Raw genomic sequence first — 20,853 nt, 5'->3', positions numbered from 1 at the left:
GAGGATATCAATATCATATTCTTTTTCTTGGCTTTCATTTTTACAAATTAAGATAACATTGACTTACAAGATTATAGATGCTTATATATTTTAGTAGTTACCATACCACACCAAAGTACCAGTATCCTTCCATCTCCGATCAACGGTCTTCTCTTTCACTCCACTTTCAAAAACTCAATTCTGTCATCAGTCAAAGGATTTGTTTTCGTTGAACATTGTCTATTCTTTTGTGCTGTTCCTCTATATGCTACATCTGTCACTCCTGTTATACAGATGAGAAGAATGAGAAATGGAGATTTTATAGCCAAAGACTTTATAGCTAACATATGATCTCATCTGTTAACTAACATCAACTAACTCATCTGTTAACTCATCATCAACTAACATCTGATCTCAAAGTTATAGACTCCAAATACAGTGCTCCTGCCACCAAAGGCAAGTAGCATAGCCTCTCCAGGTCTGCAATTTGGGGACATATGACAATGAGAATGGGTATGCACAAAGACAGTTTTCTCCTGGCCAAAAAGAAAATACCATGATTTTAGATTTCTAAGAAGAAAAAGAACATTCTCTGGGAGTGTAATTAATGCAGAGTTCCTCAAGTAGCTTTTCAAGTTTCTTTTGATGTTATCAATGAAGAAGAATCAGCCTTATAATGTACGTCATGTTCCCTTTGTCAAAAGTGCACCAAAAAATCCTTCTGAGATCTCTATCTTAATTGTAGAGCATTCCACAAACATGTAAAGTCTCAGATTCATCACTGTTATAGTACATGTTGCCATGTGTTTAGCCAAATTGAAAAGTTATAATCTCAAAATCAAAGTGCTTTTATAAGAAAATAGATTGGGAGCATAAGGAAATATACATTTATAATGTTTTATGTAATTTTTTATTGCTGAGACCCTTACAAAAATACTGGTGGAAACTCTGAAAGTAAGTTAAAGAACAAGATTTGATTGAATAGCATGGGCTACATGGTCAAAGAAAAGGGGTCCACACTTTTATGACCACATGATGCAGTGTTTAAGGGCACAGATTCTAGGATCAGGATGCTTTGATGAACTCTGGTTCTGCTACTTACTGACTATACTTGGGCAAAAAACATTTTCCTGTGTCTTTAGCTTTCTTACAAGTTTTAGATATTACTTGTACAGATTTTATGGTGTTATTTCAATTGAGTGTTTCATATTTGTAAAACGTTTAAAAATTTTCATTTCTACTCAGTGATTAAAAAATAGTTATTTTGTTATCCTCAAATATTAACTGTTTCTATTTACTAAAATGATGGAGTCAGAAATTTGAGGATGAAACTCGTTGGTTCTTGCAGTAAAATGGGTCTCTCTGTAGTCTATGCTCTGATTTTCCAGTTACCAGTTTCCTTCTTCAACTACCTGTTATTAAAAATATCCTGAGCCATGAGCAACAGGACAACAGGTAGGGTGCTTGCCTTACCTGTGGCTGACCTTGGGTTTGATCCCAACTACCAGGATGGTCTTCCCAGCTCCAAGAGTTATCCCTGAGTGCAGAACAAGGAGTAAGCCTTGAATAATGCTGGGCTGGGTGTGGCCCCCACAAAAAGTCTTTCTGTTTACATAGTAATAGAAATAACCCCAATTATAGGTGCAACTTTTTTAATTAAAAATTTTGGGGGGCTCCCTAGTGAATACTCAAGAGATTTGGAGGCTTCTCCAAGCAACACTTGGCTGAGTAGTCCCAGGACCACTGGAGCTATATTCAGTGCTATAAGAGATGGCCATGGGGTACAGGAGATCCATCTTGGGTCTTTGTGTATGTCAGACATGTGCTCCAGCCCCTTCCACCCGACCCCTGTAGGTCTAGTTTTGTTTGAGAGGCTTTCCAAGTACCAGGGGTAGCTCCTGGCAATACGTGGACAACAGGAGGATGACTCAGTTCTTAGACCATTGATAGGATTCAAGAAAATACTTGGTGATATTGAGGATTAAACACTGGGCTTTGGCCCTTTGCCTTGACCCTTGAGCTCTCTCTCTCTCTGATCCCTCTGGTACTATAATTGTTCGTCAAACAAATCATATTGTATGTTTTGAATAGCAAAATATCTGGTGACCTGCTCCTGGCTGCCACTCTGTGGGCCAATAACATTGCTCTGTTGAGTGGAAAGTCTTTCTGGAATGCTCCTTTTTCATTTTGCAGGAAGACAGAGATGTGGTTCTAAGTTGGAGCCTCCTCTCTTTGAGTCTCCCTTTAGCTACACTATAATAAAACACCATGTCATATGGATGAGAGAATTTCTACTCGCACATATAACTGTGCCATGTTTCTGTACAGATATCCTGATTTCTCTTTTCTGATGACTAATAGAAGTTTGTATATATCAGCAGGTCCATACCACAGAGGCGGTAATGTGAAAGCAGATGGGTGCTCATTTTTCCTGTCCCCTTCAAAGGCCTATGTTGATGCCAGATTAATGAGTATTTTTTTTTTTTTTGCTTTTTGGGTCACACCTGGCGATGCACAGGGGTTACTCCTGGCTCTGCACTCAGGAATTACTCCTGGCGGTGCTCAGGGGACCATATGGGATGCTGGGATTCGAACCCGGGTTGGCCGCGTGCAAGGCAAACGCCCTACCCGCTGTGCTATCACTCCAGCCCCTAATGAGTATTTTTTTAAGAAGACAAGCTCTTAGCCAAATTTGACTTTTTAAATGTAGTACAGATTTTTATCTTAACATTAGTTGTAATAACTAGTGTTACAAATATGAGTAGTGTCTCTAGGACATTGTTTTAATCAATGTATCATAAATTATCCAATTCATTTGTTTCATATTAATTACAGTGGAATCAAAGTTGCTTTGGTTTTATATTATAAAATTAGTGTGTTCCCACATCTGAGTTTAAATACATACATATGCAAATACATGTATATATAACATGCACAAACATACATAGAGCATATATGTGTAATTCTATGTTTTACACTGTCCCAATATAGATTGTGCAGAAATATATTGTGCCTTTTTTTTTTAAATCCAGCTCAACTACTTTGTCTTTATTTCTACTTGGTTGTAGTAACCGTATTGTAGCAATTCAAGATCCATGTATTATAAAATTTCCAGTACTGTAAAATGTTTTACAGCATACCTTTATTTAAATGGCTTAAAATTTGAAGCGAAAGCAAAATTGAGCTGTTGGCCTTCTATGTGTTACGTGATTTCAAAAATGCAGTCACCTCTTATCATCATCCTCACCATGACGGCAAACTATGATACCGGATGAGCCTACTCCGACATCATTATCACCCAGTCCGTAGCTTACATTAGAACTCACTAATGGTATTTCACGTCCTATGATTTGACACATGTATAATTTACATGTACCTACTCTGTAGCATATCATGCATAGTTTCACTGCCGTAAAAATCTTCTGCGCTTTACCTATTGATCCTTCTTTCCTTTACATCCCTGACAACCACTAATCTTTCGACTGTCTCCATATTTTTTCCTTTTCCAAAGGCCCTATGGTTGAAATCAGACAGCATATTGCCTTTTCATACAAACATCTTTCGCTTCATAATATAGATTTTAGTTTCCCTCTTGTCTTGGCATAGATTGATAGCTCATTTCTTTTAGCACCGACTGAATTACTATTCTGTCATCTGAACCAACCAGTTTACTTATCTATTCACAGACTTTGTTGCCTCCAAATTTTGGCAGTGATGAACAAGGCTATTGTAAAGATACTTGTGTCGGTTTTTATGTGGATGTCCCTTTTTAATACCTTTGGTTAAATAACAGAGCCATGAATGATTGATCATGTGGTTAGGAGTATACTTCGTGTTTAAAAAAAGTGAAACCAAACTCTCTTCCAGGTTGACTGAACCATTCCTAGTTGTATTCCCACTGGTTATATGAGAGTACTACTTGCTTCACAGCTTTTCCGTATTTGGTGTCAGTGTTCTGAGGTTTGGCCATCTTATTTTATTTTTTATTTTTTTATTTTCATTTTTGGCTTTTTAGGTCACACCCGGCAATGCTCAGGGCTGACTCCTGGCTCTGCACTCAGGAATAACTCCTGGCGGTACTCGGGGGACCATATGGGATGCTGGGAATCGAACCCGGGTCAGCTGCGTGCAAGGCAAATGCCCTACCCGCTGTACTATTGATCCAGCCCCAAGGTTTGGCCATTTTAATGAGTGCAGTACAGTGGTATCTCCCTTCTCTGTGAACACATAATATGGAGTATCTCTTCATATGCTTATTGCCATTTGAGTGTCATTTTTGGTGCAGTGTCTGTTTACATCTTTGTCCCATCACACCCAAATTTCAACAGACTTTCATAGGTAAATTGCTGTCAATTTATAATTTACTCACACCATTCTCTGTATTTATTCATTTTTACTAGGTAGTACCTACCTTGGAAGGACACTCTTGAATCTTGGTATTTGGGGTGGGTTGTAAGGTGTGCCTCCGGTCCATAATGTTCTTTGGTCTTTATTGGCTTCTGCGAAGATGTAACTTATCTCTCATATTTGGCCACTATGATCTTTGTTCTGCAGCTGCACTTCCACTTGTGGCCTCTAGTTGTCAGCTACCTGAACTCCTCTTCTGCTCTTCTTTAAGATTGAAAGGCAGCACTAACCTCCCCAGGTGATTCAGGCTGCCCAGCTCTCTCCCAGCATCCTGTAACTGCACCCCGACTTTCATCTGGATTGTGTACCAAACACTAGGGATTCACACTGGATCTTGGGCTTCCCTCAAAGTTTGCAGTGTCCTCAGTTGAACCTGGGGGAATTCAAGTACCTGCTTCTTCTCTTCAGGAGACTATATCTGCTATATTTGATAGAAATCTTTTTAATTCTAGTCTCCTCTCCTAATTACTTTCAAGGACTCAGAAGGACCAACTCATTACTGGAACCCCAGTTGAACTCGCTGTGATTTCTCCTCTCACGTCAGCCCATTGTTGGTCCCCTCCCTCCACCTTTCTGGATAAATTATCCTGATTCTTCCCTGATCGTTGTTTTATGATTATATATCTATATCCTAATTCCCCTGAATTTTTCCTCTCAATATGTTAAAGTTATACCTGGAATTCATAAGAACAGTTTTTCTTATTTGCTAATGTAACTCTGGCAGTCAAAAACCGTTGTGACAAAAATGAATGTTATATTGGCTATTTTCCAAAATCTGCTAAAGATACTAGAGTCCAAAATGATATATTTTTTGCTTCATTCATTTTGTTCCTATCCCTACTACAGAAGAAGCCTCTGTTGTTAAATGGCAAAATGAGTTTGGAGGAAAATGGATTTGACAAACACATGGTTTAAATAATAGAACTTATTCTTCTTTATCTCTATGTATTATACTTCCAAGAATATCCATTGTTTCGCTATCTAGGAGACCTCCACACATCTGGAGAGTATTTCTTTTTCTCTTTAAGCAATATGGGTTCTAATGGAGCTCACATTATATTATAAATCTCATCCATGTGCATGTGCATGAGTGGTACATGTGTGTGTGTGTGTGTGTGTGTGTGTATGTGTGTGGACTCATATTTAGGAGTAATAAGAATCTCTGCAGAAAAATTTTTAACAGATAACATTGGGTAGAGATTTGGAGATGTGAAGATTATATATATTTAAAAAAAACAGGGATGGGAAAGAATGAAGCCAATATCCAAAGAACATGTAGGTAAGCGCAAGAGAAAGTTGTAAAGATTATGTTTATTTTCTCAAGTTCTTTGGAGATCAGTCCAGGATGGACATTGCTGCTGATTTGTAATACTAGATACCTATGAATCTTGTTCTTCGGGAGTGGGGGACAGAACTGACATGCTCAGCGGTTACCCCTAGTTCTTTACTCAGAAATTACTCCTGGCAGTAATTGGGAAACAACATGGGGTGTCAGGGATCAAATCCAGGTTTATCACATGCCAGGGAAATGCCCTACCTGCTGTACTATTGCTCCAGTCCCACTCATGAATCTTTTTCTGGGGGCCTTACTAGGCGGTGCTCAGGAGGCAGGGGCCCTTCTGGGCAATTCTAGACAAACTGATCTAATGGTTCTGTGTAAGGGCCCAAGAAATATACTGTTTCATGGTTTCTGCAGTCCTGGGAATAAACAGATCACTAAGGCAGTGCTCAGGGACTTCCAGGACCCCACCTGGCAGTATGAACGTCTGTGAAGGACCATGTGGTAATGGAGATTGAACTGTCTCGACAGCATGCACCTTACCTCCATGGCTGTCTCTCCAGTCCAGTACCTTGAACAGTTACTTATTCCTATTCCACACTTACCTTTCCTGTAAAACAACGTCAACAAGGCTCCCTTTAATTCTCTAAGCACATATAACCATCAGTTGTTATTCTATAGCTTGTCATCTGATGAACTTGGTGATAAATCTAGCCTTAATCTTAAATTAGTTTTCATTTTTCTCATAGATGACTTAAAAGGATGATTTTCTATATCGTGATTTTAGTGACTAACACTTTTTGGTCTCTGGGAGTAAGAAATATAGATGAAATTGATGTATTATTTAATCAGAGCAGGGTAGGCTTAGCCAACTTCAGTTCCAATATTTAAATATATCTTATCTCCACAGTAACTTTATGAAATAGACAGTGCATGTACAAAATCAATGACTAATAATTGCAGATTGCCAACTTAAATTTTTCTGTGGTAGATGATTTTTTTTTCTTCTTAAAAATATTGTAGGAAAAGTAGTTACAAATGACACAATTTATTTCTTTAACATCAATTCGAAAGAATTACAATCTGCTTGGAGTCTTCTCATAGTCCGTTTACCCTTCAAGCATAACCTTGATTTGGTGGAGTACTAAAATATGTGAGTAACATTTATAATGTTTCTGCAGAAATGCTTTTGACTTTAGCTTCATCAGTTTGTCATCACAAAATTGCTTTGACAAATTGAGTGGATATTATCTTTATCTGATAGTAAATGGAGAAAAGGAAGGTTATATCTTCGTGGTGTTTGTATTCAGAGGGAATCTTAGTCTTTCCAGCATGTGCTTTTAAGACAGACTTTGTGTGTGACTGAAGACACCAATGCAGATAAAGACCGAGGGCTTCACCTATCCTTTCTCTTTAAGATTGTACTTTTCCTTTGTAACTGAAAGGCTGAGTTTCTTGGCAGAAAGATGCATAGTCCACTCATTACTCAAACTTTTGGGGCAAATTGCTCTTTAGAAAGTTTGAGTTTGAGGGATCTGATAATAAAAATAATCGCCTGTTTACTAGAACATTTGGATTAGACATGCGGAGAGAAATATCTTTCATTCCTTTCTGTAGAAGCAATCACTATTAATAATCACCATCTCCAAAGATATGATGATCTGGCATATCTTTTACATGTTCTCATGAATTCTAAATAAAGAAAGCTTAGCAAACTTATTTAGGATCGGAAGTGGTGATATTGACTGAGAGCACGAAGATTATGGAGGAAGCAGGTTTTAAGCACATCGTATTTCAACCATATTATGATCCTTAGCTCAACTCTCGTTTGTGTCTTGTGCAGTATTCTGAATGTAGCAAGTGTTATAAACCTCCCTTCATGCCTTCCATCATTTAAAGTTTTATTTTAAATTTTTCTTGAGCCAACTTGCTATTTGATTTAAGAGTGATTGAGAAACTTCAGGTGAAGGAACTTTCAGACTAAAAAAAAAATTTTCAAACTTAAGTCCCAGTGCAACATAAATCCATGTTAACATTCTATCCTTCTTTTTTCTCTCTGTCTTTCTTGTCTTTTTCTGTCTCTCTCTTAATGGACCAAGGCTTTTGTTCTGAAGAATGCCTTGGTTTGCCTGTGAGCAAAGTGACCTTGGTTAGACAACTCAAATTTCATGGGAGAATATGAAGAAAGCCTAACTCACAGTAGCTCTGAATTTACCAGGCAGCCTAAAATAACCCTAGACACTTCCTTCCTCTTGAGAGGGAATATAATTCCAAACTCCCAATCTCTCAATATTTTACATAAGATTGGCAGAGAAAACCAAAGGTTTTTGGATAATTTCCTGAGAGAAAAGGCAGCAAATTAATTTTGGTAAATCAGTGATTCCCAATGGATTTGGGACAAGAAACAAAAAGGAGAGAAATAAAATGAGAGCCTAATGTCCACTAGTGAAGAGTGCCTGGTTCCTCAGAGAAAGGTAGTGGCTTTAGTGATTCACATCTATACTATCCATTTTCTTCACTGATGTAGATGTGGATGAAATTAGGAAGCACTGCCTGAGTGACGCCAAAGAAGGAGTATCAAACTAGAGCTCTATGTGCATGCATGCACATAGGCTTTAAGAGAAATGATAAAATTTCCATCAATTTGCATATTCCTGGAATCAAAACGTTTTGCCAATACGAGGCACGTAACCTTGTCTGACAGTGGATGCCTGGAACTTTTGATCACTGTTACTTCTCTTTTTTCTTTTTCCCCCCCATCTGGCTCTGCCATTAATGGAGCCTCCAGTCACGTGTTTGACAACCTTTGGCAACAATAAAACATTAGGTCAAGACAAAATAACCAATACAGCAATACCTGGACCACATCATTTTCATTTTCAGAAGTGGCTTTCTGGATTTGTTTTAATCTGATGCTAGAGGCCAAGAAACATAAGGAAATGACCCTATAGAATCCACTTCCAAATTTATTAGGGGGATATTTTGTTCATTATTTAGGGCATTTTATAAATATAGCGATTAGAAGGATGTACACTGGAGCCAGACTGCCTGGAATCCAATTTCAAACCCGCATTTCTTAGCAGAAAACCTTTGGCAAGGCATTTATCTTGCTATGATTCAATTTTCTTTCTTTTATTTTTTATAAAATGGCAGATAGCCGTAGTATTGCTCATTTAAGACTTTTTTTAGAGAGCAGATATATTAATTTATGTAAAATGTTCAAGACAGAATTTAACATAGGCAAATGTTTTAGAAGTGATACTGTTACAGATATTATTACCTCCTGTCTCAGAATTAAGAATAGCTGCATCTGCTGTTACCTTAGTTTCTATTTTATGGAGAATCTAAACCTTGCGAAGACCCATATTTGTTTCTTTTTATTGGCTTCTTGAAAGTTTTATGTCAAATTGGATGCATCCATTTAGTAATTTCCATATATCTTTTGTCCTCCCTCCATTTTATTTTCCAAGACTTCAGTTTTCTTCTGTATAAGTCTTAATTCTCCTTCATGATGATGATCATGCTATATCATATGCACCTTGCTGGATTCCCTTTGTAAACAGTTCAGGCCCCCAAATTAACAAAAAGCAAACATGTGAACTGTCTGAAATGGACAACTACAACCAGGAAAACTATTTTTTCAGCATAAATTTCAAGTGAAGTTGGCTTTCTTGCTGACATTCAGCGTTTCCGTCTATTTTCAGCTGTCTTTTAGCTTTCGGGGTGAGCTGACAGTCGTCTTCAATGGCAGCAAGTTCTCCGGCAAGCCCTGCAGTCACGTGCTCTCCCAGATGTCTTCAAGGGTGTTGCTTTGCTGCAAAGTGATTTGTAGCTCGTCTTTAAACCTGACATCTGAGTGTTTTATGCACATTTGACCATTTTAAAGTCATCTAAGGCAATTATTTGTATATTTAAATTTGATACATGAGCGGTTACTAAAAGTAAACATACTCTATATATCTTGTGTAAAGTAGGCTATTTCGCTGATATAAACAAACCACTTTGGAAATGGTCACCCTCCTAAAATTTGCTCTTAAGAGACTTAATAGGCTACTTAGAGAATTTTACTCTAATCATTTGATACAATGAGTATGAGAAAACTTTATGATCAGTCACCCTTAGGCTAGTCGAAAGGCAGGGTTTTATTTCTCTCCTTTTTAATTAGGTGGTAAATGAATGAGAGAATTTTAGGCTCTCACCAGCCATTTCAAACAAGGGAGAAAGAAATCACTGTATAGGCTTCAGTAAGAGGACTCAGCTCAGTCACCAAAGTGGAACAAAAGGAGTGTTATCCATACCTTATGGAACTGTACTCAATGTTGCTAGAATCGATGTTGCTAGAATCCGTGCTTTGCGTAGGATCTTAGGAACTCACAGTCACTAACACTTGGTGTTTTGAAAATATCTTCTACTAATCTCATACAGATGTCTCCCACTGGAAGAATTTAACTGGAATATTCAATTGGCAATGGAATCTGGAACGTGGAAGTTCAGACGAGTTACTGTCACACCAGAATCTTCTTCCTTCCTTCCTTCTTTCCTTCCTTCCTTCCTTCCTTCCTTCCTTCCTTCCTTCCTTCCTTCCTTCCTTCCTTCCTTCCTTCCTTCCTTCCTTCCCTCCCTCCCTCCTTCCTTCCCTCCTTCCTTCCTTCCTTCCTTCCTTCCTTCCTTCCTTCCTTCCTTCCTTCCTTCCTTCCTTCCTTCCTTCCTTCCTTCCTTCCTTCCTTCCCTCCCTCCTTCCTTCCCTCTTTCCTTCCTTCCCTCCTTCCCTCCCTCCTTCCTTCCCTCTTTCCTTCCTTCCCTCCTTCCCTCCCTCCTTCCTTCCCTCTTTCCTTCCTTCCCTCCTTCCCTCCCTCCTTCCTTCCCTCCTTCCCTCCTTCCTTCCTTCCCTCCTTCTTTCCTTCCTTCCTTCCTTCCTTCCCTCCTTCCTTCCTTATCTCCTTCCTTCCTTCCCTCCCTCCCTCCTTCCTTCCTTCCTTCCTTCCTTCCTTCCTTCCTTCCTTCCTTCCTTCCTTCCTTCCTTCCTTCCTTCCTTCCTTCCTTCCTTCCTTCCCTCCTTCCTTCCTTATCTCCTTCCTTCCTTCCTTCCTTCCTTCCTTCCTTCCTTCCTTCCTTCCTTCCTTCCTTCCTTCCCTCTCTCCCTTCCCTCCTTCCTTCCTTCCTTCCTTCCTTCCTTCCTTCCTTCCTTCCTTCCTTCCTTCCTTCCTTCCTCTTCTTCCTTCCGTCCCTCTTTCTTTCTTTCTTTCTTTCTTTCTTTCTTTCTTTCTTTCTTTCTTTCTTTCTTTCTTTCTTTCTTTCTTTCTTTCTTTCTTTCTTTCTTTCTTTCTTTCTTTCTTTCTTTCTTTCTTTCTTTCTTTCTTTCTTTCTTTCTTTCTTTCTTTCTTTCTCTCTTTCTTTCTTTTTCTCTCTCTCTCTTTCTTTCTTTCTTTCCTTCCCTCTTTCTTTCTCTTTCTTTTTTCTTTCTTTCATCATTCCCTTACTATATATAGTTCTATCCTCAATTCATTTATCATTAGCTCCCTTAGTTCCTTCATTTCTTATATACTGTGTATTCATGTGAGAATTATAATCTTAAAACATTCTAAATCATGTAAAAATTTTCTGACTACAATGCCATGTCAGTTATGTCAGAAAACAGAACTCTTACTAAAAATATTCTAGGTTATTGTCATCTTAGATGGTTTTTGCCAATCTACAAATTGCTTGATAAAAATAACAAATATATCATTATAAATTGAGCTACATGAAGTCTATATTTTCTGAAGTGGAAACAATTTAATTCTTCTATCTGAAATTTTTTTCTCCCAGCCTTATTTATTTGGATCCGGTTTTCATTTTGGTCTTCTGATTTTTATAAATGTGTTTGTTTTTTGCTTTTCTGTGTCAAAATATGAATCCAAGCTTTTGGCTCATACATCAAAAACTCTGGTTGATCAACTTTCATCTTGACTGCCAAGACATTCATAAGAATGAGAGATTATAAAATTGCAGCATCAAATATATTCAAAAAGACTAGGTGTTGTAGCAGTGACAGAATTACTTGGAGCTGCACCATCGTCTCTGGACTGGCAAGTCAACAGACTCTGAGAGGACTGACGTGCACATCCTCAGCCCTTTGTCTCCAGGAAGGGTTTAGTTTATTTTTATTTTTATTTTGCAAATGGTTGACATACTTAGGGGAGCTCTGGCACATATTGCGACTTCTGTAAGTGTTTCTGACATTACTGGCATAGTCCTGGAGGTTTTAGACAAGTTTGTCAACATAATGAATGGGCAACTAAGCCATAAAACACAGTAAAGATAGTACAAATTGTTAAATAGAGGAGGCAAGATTCTGGTAACCAAAAAATGGTTTCAGAGATATTCTGCTTGCTGATGATGCTTCAATAGACCAAACTGAAGAAAAATCATCTCTGGACTAAATATTCACTTAGAGAGAGTTTAATGTCTCATTTGTTTTAGGATACCTTTTAGAAATGAATTTCTAACATTTATCTTCTCATTTATTTATCACATTCTTTTGTGTATGCTATGACTGGAATGCTTAATGCACTAGGCCTCTTGATGCTTGCTGGCATTATCTGAAAGGTTAGGTTACTATGGTAAGTGTCTTCCAGAAAATGGAACAGTGAGTAAGTAATTTTGCTGAAGTAAGGATTAAGCAGTGTAATTAGCATTGTTTGGAATTTTGTATCCCAGGGTCAGTGTTCTGTATGGAAATCATGAGGGCCTATGACACTCTCACTCTGAGTAGAATCATAATTAACAATAGCTATTATTAATCTCAAACAATATACAATATTAACAATAGTGTTAACCTCAAACACTATAGTTTGAGAATTGGGTACAAACTTAGTAATCATACATGCCTACAGATAATTAAGAAAAATGATGTTTTAGGGGTTGGAGAGAAGCTATAGTGGGTAAAGCACTTGCCTTGCATATAGCTGACTGGAATTCGATCCTCTGTATGCCTATATGGTCCCCTGAGTAATGCCAGGAGTGATTCTTGAGCACAGAGCCAAGAATAATTCTTGAGTAAGTGCCAGGTGTGGCCCCTAAACCAAGAAACAAAAAATCATTTATCTCTATTATTCTGTCTCAAAGGCATGTGACTTAAGTTTGCACTGGAAATCTACTTGAGTATCTAAATTAGATGAGTGGGGTTGAAGAAATAGTTCAGGGTAGGTTGCTTACCTTGCATGTAGCTGACCTGGGTTCAATCCTTGGTATCCTGTATGGTTCCCTGAATGTGCCAGAAGGGATCCCTGAGCACAGAGTCAGGTATAAGTTCTGGACACCACAGAGTGTGGCCCCAAATGAACAAATAAGTAAATATATAAATGAATAAATAAATAAATAGGATGAAAATGCAAACGCATAAACCCAGTATTTTGGTGTGTGGATTAGACTCCTGGTACTTCAGAAAATCTGTTTTTCTAACTTCATAGATGAATTAGAGCATCTCTAAAAGCAGAGAGATCTAAGTTTATTTTCTTAAAACCTGTGATATAATGATATTTCTAACTGAGAATATCATTGTATCACAGAGGACAAAGTAGCTTAACAATGACTAAGTTTCCAGGTGTTCTAGCAATAAGTTATTAGTTTGTTCTGCCTTTTCAGGGGGGAGGGGGCTTTAATCTCGCAATGATTCAATTGAAGCCCATCACCATTCTCGTTACAGTTTTCATTCATTGTTGAAAGCTAAAAGTGAATTAAAGATCATATCCAGGGTTTCTGATTTTCTATCAAAGAGAGGTAGTTACAGGTAATATATGGGATAATAGAAATAGGGGAATGAAGTCATGGGAATGAGGGAAAAATTAAATATCTATAGGTCTCTGCTCCCCATTTCTTCTCTTCTTTATCTTTTTTGGGTCACACCAGCAATGCTCAGGGGATACTTCTGTCTCTGCACTCAGCAATTACTCCTGGTGGTGCTTGAGAGATCATATAGAATGCCGGGGATTGGACTCAGGCCGACCATGTGCAAGGCAAACACCCTACCTGCTGTACTATCGCTCCATCCCCTATTTCTTCTCTGACAAAAGTATTAAGAAACTTTATTTTGCGCTGTGGTACAGCATTTTGTTTCACACCTGTGTCCTTTGTTTTTCAGAGAAACTACGTGGATGACCAGCATCCACAAGTCTACTTTACAGTCTTCCAAATTCAGGACAAAGACCTCCTGGAACTTAATTTTATTTCTCTCTTTTAAAAAAAAATTCCTGAGTGAAGAGCCAGGAGTAAGCCCTAAGCATCTGTGGGTGTGATCTAAAAAGCAAAAAATGAATAAATTAAAATAATAATGATAATTTTAGAATTTAAATATTATTTTACAGTTCCAGGGATCAAGTTCAAGTATTCCAAATACATCTTTTATTCCATTGTTTTGGGGCCACGTCCAGCTGTGCTCAGGGCTTACTCCTGGCTTTGTGCTCAGAGACCACTCCTGGGATGGTTTGCGGGGAAGACTATGTGGTACCCAGGAGTGAACCCTGCTTGATTATGTGCAACGTAAGAACTCAACCTGCTGTACAATCTATCTTTCTGACTCCTACTTCTTTCTTTCTAACTTATTTAATAGCTTACAATGTCTGATACCTTTGGAGAAAACAAAGAATAAAACCCTCATACTTTCAAAAGACTTAACATTTAATTAATGAATAGATGTATAAATAAGTATAATGCAGATGTTTGCAAAGAGTCCCTGAATCAAGAAACACTGCTTTTTTTCTTTAAGTCAATTGAGTTTTAATAAACCTACAATTTCTTTAAAAATTTTCCTTTACATATTAGCATAGACATTTTAGAAACTCTTCGAAGAGTTGGTTATTTTATAAAACTCTTCCTGTATGCTCATTTTTCATCAAAATAGGCTAATAGAATATTTTAATTGAACACAAATGAAATATCTTCTTTTGTCTTTCAAATGTTTCCTATTGCTTCTGTTGCTCTAATATATCTTGTTTTCTTTTGAATGATTTGACTCACATTTTTGGCATTTCAGGTTCAGATATACTTTGCCTGGTACAAATTGACAGTGGAGACCACAGTATTGATATTTAATTATTTCACAAAATAACTAACTCCTAGGTTCCTGACTGTAAGAATCACTTGGCAGTGACATGAAAGACTAGAATTTCATTCCTCAACGTGTTGGTTTTCCTCACATTGTTTCCTCCTGTGCATTGTTACCTGATTGTGTGAAGCTATTGTGGTTCTGGCCACGCAACCCTAGAAGCAAAAAAGAGAAAGGGAAACTATAAATCTAGTATTTATCTGTTAATAATTATTGATTCTTTGAATATTATGCTTTAATTAAATTTATTACAATTTATTTTGGTTCATATGAAAATAACCTATTTATTAGATATGGGATTTCCAACATTGGTGTGTGTGTGTGTGTGTGTGTGTGTGTGTTTGTGTGTGTGTGAGTGATAAAACCTAGCCTTTCCTTAGGATATATCCTATATGTGATGTGAAAGATTCATTTCTTTTGGGACTTTTAGGCTGAAAATCTGTCACAATGCGATCTTCCTCAAAACTACCTTGATTTCTTAGACACAGAGTAAGATAAAGCTTGCTTTCCCTCACTCACTGCCCAAAACCCTATAACCCCACTGTGAACAAGTTTGTAAGTCACAGTGTCTAAATTTAAATGAAAAAAAAAAAGACTATCATCTAGTAGTACAGATGCTTCTGTTTAAATGCCTTTTCCACCTTTTTCCGTAAGACTCAGTTAGGACTGCCTGGCTACTCTTGCTAGACCACTTGAACAAATCTTCTGAATAGTCTTCTCTTTGGTTATTGCATATCCCACCCCTAACCCCGGCCCCTACCCTATGTTTTTCATGCCACAGCCAGAGTGATTGGCTCAAAATGCCTACACCTTGCTTAGGAACGCTTGGTGGAAGACAATGGTATTACAGTAAGTAGAAAAATTATCATTGGCATTTGCATCTGTAGGTTTGCCCAGGGCTGGGCTCACCCTCATCTCACCAGCTCCATCTGCAGGGCGTCATTTATTTTCTGAACGGCCATTTTAATTCCTTGCCTTTCAGCATTACCCAACTCCTTTCAATCAAGGATCATTTGTACATATGGCTCCTTCTGCTGCAGTCTTATCTGATTTCCTGTCTCATTGCCTACTCTTCCAATGTGCTGCTCTTTACTCTTTGGAGTTAGACTAAGCTGAGTTCCTCAGACCTCTGGCCCTAAGAGAGTCTGTGCTTTTGGCTCATCTTTCTTCAGTCCTTTACAATGTATTGCAATTCAACACTTGCTTTAAAGACCGGTCAGTATCCATCTCTCTCCCACTGATGGTGAGCTTTCTGGAGGCTAGATGATACATGTGCACGTATGTTTTAAAATTCATCTTTCTGTTCACAACACTTAATATGAAACTTGGCACATAGTGATTACTCAATATATCTGTGTTGACTAGTTGTATCAATAAGTAAGTGAATAGATTTAGTCTGCCATCTAATCTGATATCTATCACATGACCTTTTCAGTTATGGGATTTAAGAGGCTAAAGCAGCTATAGGTTATACTTAGAAATGAGTCATTTTTGGACCTCTGCATTGTGAAACTAAGAGTTTTACTGTCATTATCAAGTCTCTGAAAAGTAGATATGCATTGTGTGCTATATATATAAAGTTTTATGTCAAAGAATTCCTTCCTTCTTTCTCTCTCTTTCTTTCTTTCTTTCTTTCTTTCTTTCTTTCTTTCTTTCTTTCTTTCTTTCTTTCTTTCTTTCTTTCTTTCTTTCTTTCTTTCTTTCTTTCTTTCTTTCTTTCTTCCTTTCTTTCTTTCTTTCTTCCTTTCTTTTTTCTTCCTTTTTCTTTTTTTTTGTTCTTGTTGTTGTTTGGGACCATACCCTGCAGTTCTCAAGGCTTACTTTAGCTCTGTGCTTTGGAATCACTCCTGTTTGTGCTCAGAGGACAATGGATGGTGCTGGGAACAAATCTGGGTCACCCACATGTATTGCTGCTCTGGTCCTGAGATGTCCAAATGTCTTGTGAGATAGATAGTCTGTTGAACAACATGGTATTCAAAGTGATAAGACTACAACATTTAGATACTTTCTTCCCTGGCATTTGTTTTCCTTCTCCTTTTCTTTCTCCTTTCCTATCCTCTCCTTTCTTATACCCAGGACATCACATATACAACACAACTACTCTATCTTTGAGCTACGTATCCTGATCTGACATTTCTTTGAAATTGTATATATGTTTTTAAAAAACAGCACTGATTATGCATGTACTTGGCAATGAAACAAAATTTAAAACATGTATAATGCAAATATTTTGTGCCATTTATTAATTCAGTGAATAATTACTATTTGTTTCCCACTTGCCTCCCATAAGTCATATTTTTATTGTCAGAAATGTATCTGTACAATCTACATAGTCTCTGATTTCAAGGAATAGATTATGGATGAGAAATTTAAAATAGAGCATGGTAGGGATTGGAGGAATAATGCAGGGGTTAAGACACTTGCATTGCACATGAGGTATGTTCCCCTGAGCAACACTATGAGGAAGCCCTGAACACAGAGACCAGAGTCAGCCTTAAGCACCAGAAGATGTGATCCGAAGCTCCTTTCCCCTGCAAATAAAATAAAATAGAGCATAATAACTATACAAATTCTATGTTCAAAGTAACTGCAGACAGAGTGACAACATTATTACAAATCCCTCTCGCAATTTCTGTTACAAGTGAGAGAAGAATTGAAGGAGAGCTTTCTGAAAAGAAAAAACAAACCCATAATATTAGAATTGAATTGTGAAGAGCAAATACTATCGTCTAACTAATTTTTTCAACTTTAATTTAGGTGCTGTGATTTACAATGCTGTTCACAATAAAGTTTCAGGCAGACAGGGTTCCGGTACTACATCCACCACTATGGTCAGCGTCCTTCCACCAATGTCTCAGAACTTGTCCTCCCTTACCTCACCCCACTTCATTCACCCTGATTCTGAGTCTCCTGCTATTGACTGTTATTTTCTTAATATTTAAATAGTTTAAGATCATAATGGCAATTTTCTAACTGCAACAAATTATTTAAGTAGCATTGTTATGTTCTCCTTAATTCATAATTCCCTCTCCGTCTCTCCATCATCTGTATATGCACTGATGATTTCTGTCATTAAATCTAAGTGAGCTGCCACTTTACAGAGATTTTTCTGGTATGCAGAAAAGAAACCCTTGAATCAGAATCCACAGTGAGCTATTGTTTATTTAGTTTGCGTAGCCCAGGTAATCACCAATAACCCTAATATTTGGAAGACTCCAGGTGTGCATTCATAGGAAATCTTCCTATTGGGAAATGCTCAGATTGAGTTTCATTTTAATATTTTTATTTACATTTTGGATTTTTTTCCTAAGACCATTGCAAAAATTTTTTGTCATCGTTCACATAATCCTTATATATAGATAAAATAAGCTCTCTTTTGTCCATAACTTAGAACTTTGCATAGTTACAGACTCACCTGAATGACAGGAAAGCTAAAATAATGCTTAATAGATTTTTGTCTTAAAAGGGATAAAGGATGAGTATTAAGCAAATAAACTCTACTGGTGATTGACCTCATGGGGACTATTTTTACTTGTTTTTCTTCTCTTAAATATGTCACTTCTTTTACCTGAGAAAATTTCTTAAATGTGGGCTATTTTCATCCAGAAGAGTGAACAACTTTTAATTATTACAAATTAAGTGTACATCCAATAACATTTTTTAGACCCATGCCCTAAATTAACAAATGAATATTTAGTTAATTTTAGAAAAGGAAACGATAAACTCCCTTGGAGATCATTGAAAAAGAAAAGAGGGACCTCATTAGAAATATGCTTAAATTACTTCTTTGCACTCCTTCCCTAAGAATACTTGACACATTGATAAAGATAATAGATTTATCATTTTTGGTTTTATTACTGACTGGTAGTATTTTTATTCATCCCTCTCTTCTGGATTTCCCTTTCAGGTGGATTATTTATTTTCCATTAAGTTATTCTTTACCTACATAAATGAGTTTTGAGGAGCAAAACATTATCTATTCACTTAATCTCTTTTCAAAGTTCACATTTCCAAGACCCTATGCTATTCTTAGAAGCACTTTTCTGTACTTTTCCACACTTACTCAACTTGTTGATGCCCAGGTTGTCTTAACATCTCAAATGCCGTTTTCTAATGCTTTGTAAAGTAGCACTATAACCTCTCATTATAGAACATTTCTTTTTAATCATGTTGAATTAGCAGTGACCTTTTCTTTTCCTGGAAGAATGCGGTGCAGTTTAAGAGCACTTACACCAAGTGATCATTTAAAATGAGGAAACACACAGAAGTTAAGAAAAAGAAATACGCACATAACTGTTTTTACTTGTTGTGGTGTTTCTTACAGGGCATGTAAATTTCAGTAAAAGCTGGGAAAAGTTCTTGCATTGGGGCCGGTGCTTGTGACACATTTCTCAGAAAAATCTATGGGTTGAGGCATGGCATAAGTGCTCTTATGTGGATATGCAGAATTTCATTTCTCTATCTCTATTTACAAGTAAGCTGAGCTGTTCGATTTTTTTCAGACTTCAGCAAACTGGAAGTAGTAAAGTAGAAACCAGAAATGAAATGAGAAGCAAATGTGTTTTGAAATGGAGATGATATAATTAATAAACACATTGGAAAATTTACCCATTTTACAACTCGATTATGGAGGATAAATGAATGTTTTTGACCTTTATGCATACATTTTGTCAATAGTCAAAATAGTTTTTGAGTGAAAACAAATGTTATTAGTTTAGATTCTGGGGAATCTTTTGGAATGAAGGGATAATAGAAATGTATGACACACAGATCATTTTTTAATTAGGCAAATATACTCAGAAAATATTATATGTTATTCTTTCTCAGTGATTTTGCAGACTTACTTATTAATTATATTAGCCTGTTAACCTTTTAATTCAATTAACTCTAAGATTGCATAAAACATACATTATTAATCAATACTTCCCCATTGGACACTTGGGTGAATTACCAATCTATGGGAATGATATGTATTTATAATTCTATAAGGTAGGCATTCAAAAATCCTTTCATTTTATGCCAGCATAATCACAAAAATAATTTCACTTAATAGGCAAAATAACTTTTGGATACTTTTTAAATGCTCAAAATGGGGGAAAATATACTTTGTAAATTCTTACACAAGGCAGAGTGTGCTAAAACTAGATTTTGAGATATTACATTAACATTGGCCATGTTCAAGGCCACTCTCCACACGTCCGGACGAGCCTCACGCATGAAGGGACCAGCAGAGGAACCCAGGTGTGCGGGACCTGGGGCTGAGATATCCAAGGCTGCTTGGATTGGGACTGAGCCTTCTCCATTCAGACACCTCATTTTCCAGTATCATGGCAGCCATACTCACAAACTTCCCCTGGCGCTGACCACCAACGACCAACATCCAGTGACTATAAGACCAAGCTCCTGTAAGCTTGGCATCTAATAGCCTTGTTCTCCTTCTTGGAAAACCTGACAAGCTACCAAGAGTCTATTGCCCGCATGGGAGAGTCTTGCAAGCTCCCCATGGCGTATTCATATTCCAAATATAGTAAAAGATATATACATACCTCTTGGAGAGCCTGGCAAGCTACCGAGAGTATTCCGCCCGCACAGCACAGCCTGGCAAGCTACCCGTGGCATATTCAATACTCCAAAAACAGTAACGATAGGTCTCATTCCCTTGACTCTGAAAGAGCCTCCAGTCGTTGGGAAAGACAGTAAGGAGAGGTTGCTAAAATCTCAGGGCTGAGTGTAATAGAGATGTTACTGGTGCCCACTCGAGTAAATTGGTGAACAATGGGATGACAGTGACAGTGACATTAACATTAGGAAATCCAGGATACTGGAAATATGAGGGTCAAAATATTGCCTTCAGCATACCCCAAGAGTGCTGGAGGTGATGAATGTAGTTTGAAGACCACCAAACATTTCTCTCTACTCTAATATCAAGTGTAACAGACTCAGTCATCTAGCAATGCAATGGTGCCTGATAAAGACTCTCCTGCAGGCTCATGTGTTGAGACAACAAATATACTTTCTCATAGGCTTTTAAACCTGTTCATTAATGCCAAATTATAACAAGTGACACATGCGTACACCTTTCCGTTTTTGTGCTGGTGATAGC

The 20,853-nt window shown here is 37.4% G+C and overlaps 1 protein-coding gene across 1 annotated transcript in view; it reads left to right on the top strand.

Annotated features, from left to right (window-relative positions):
• The window catches only part of LOC101549884 (homeobox protein Nkx-6.2-like), a 180,762-nt gene that overhangs the window by 16,769 nt on the left and 143,140 nt on the right, over positions 1–20,853 (top strand). The gene's annotated exons all lie outside the window — the stretch shown is intronic.

The sequence above is a fragment of the Sorex araneus genome, chromosome 1 (genome assembly GCF_027595985.1).
Source record: "Sorex araneus isolate mSorAra2 chromosome 1, mSorAra2.pri, whole genome shotgun sequence".
NCBI classification, from domain to species: domain Eukaryota; kingdom Metazoa; phylum Chordata; class Mammalia; order Eulipotyphla; family Soricidae; genus Sorex; species Sorex araneus.
The sequence above is the reverse complement of the archived record's forward strand: the minus strand, read 5'-3'. Positions and strand labels throughout refer to the sequence as shown.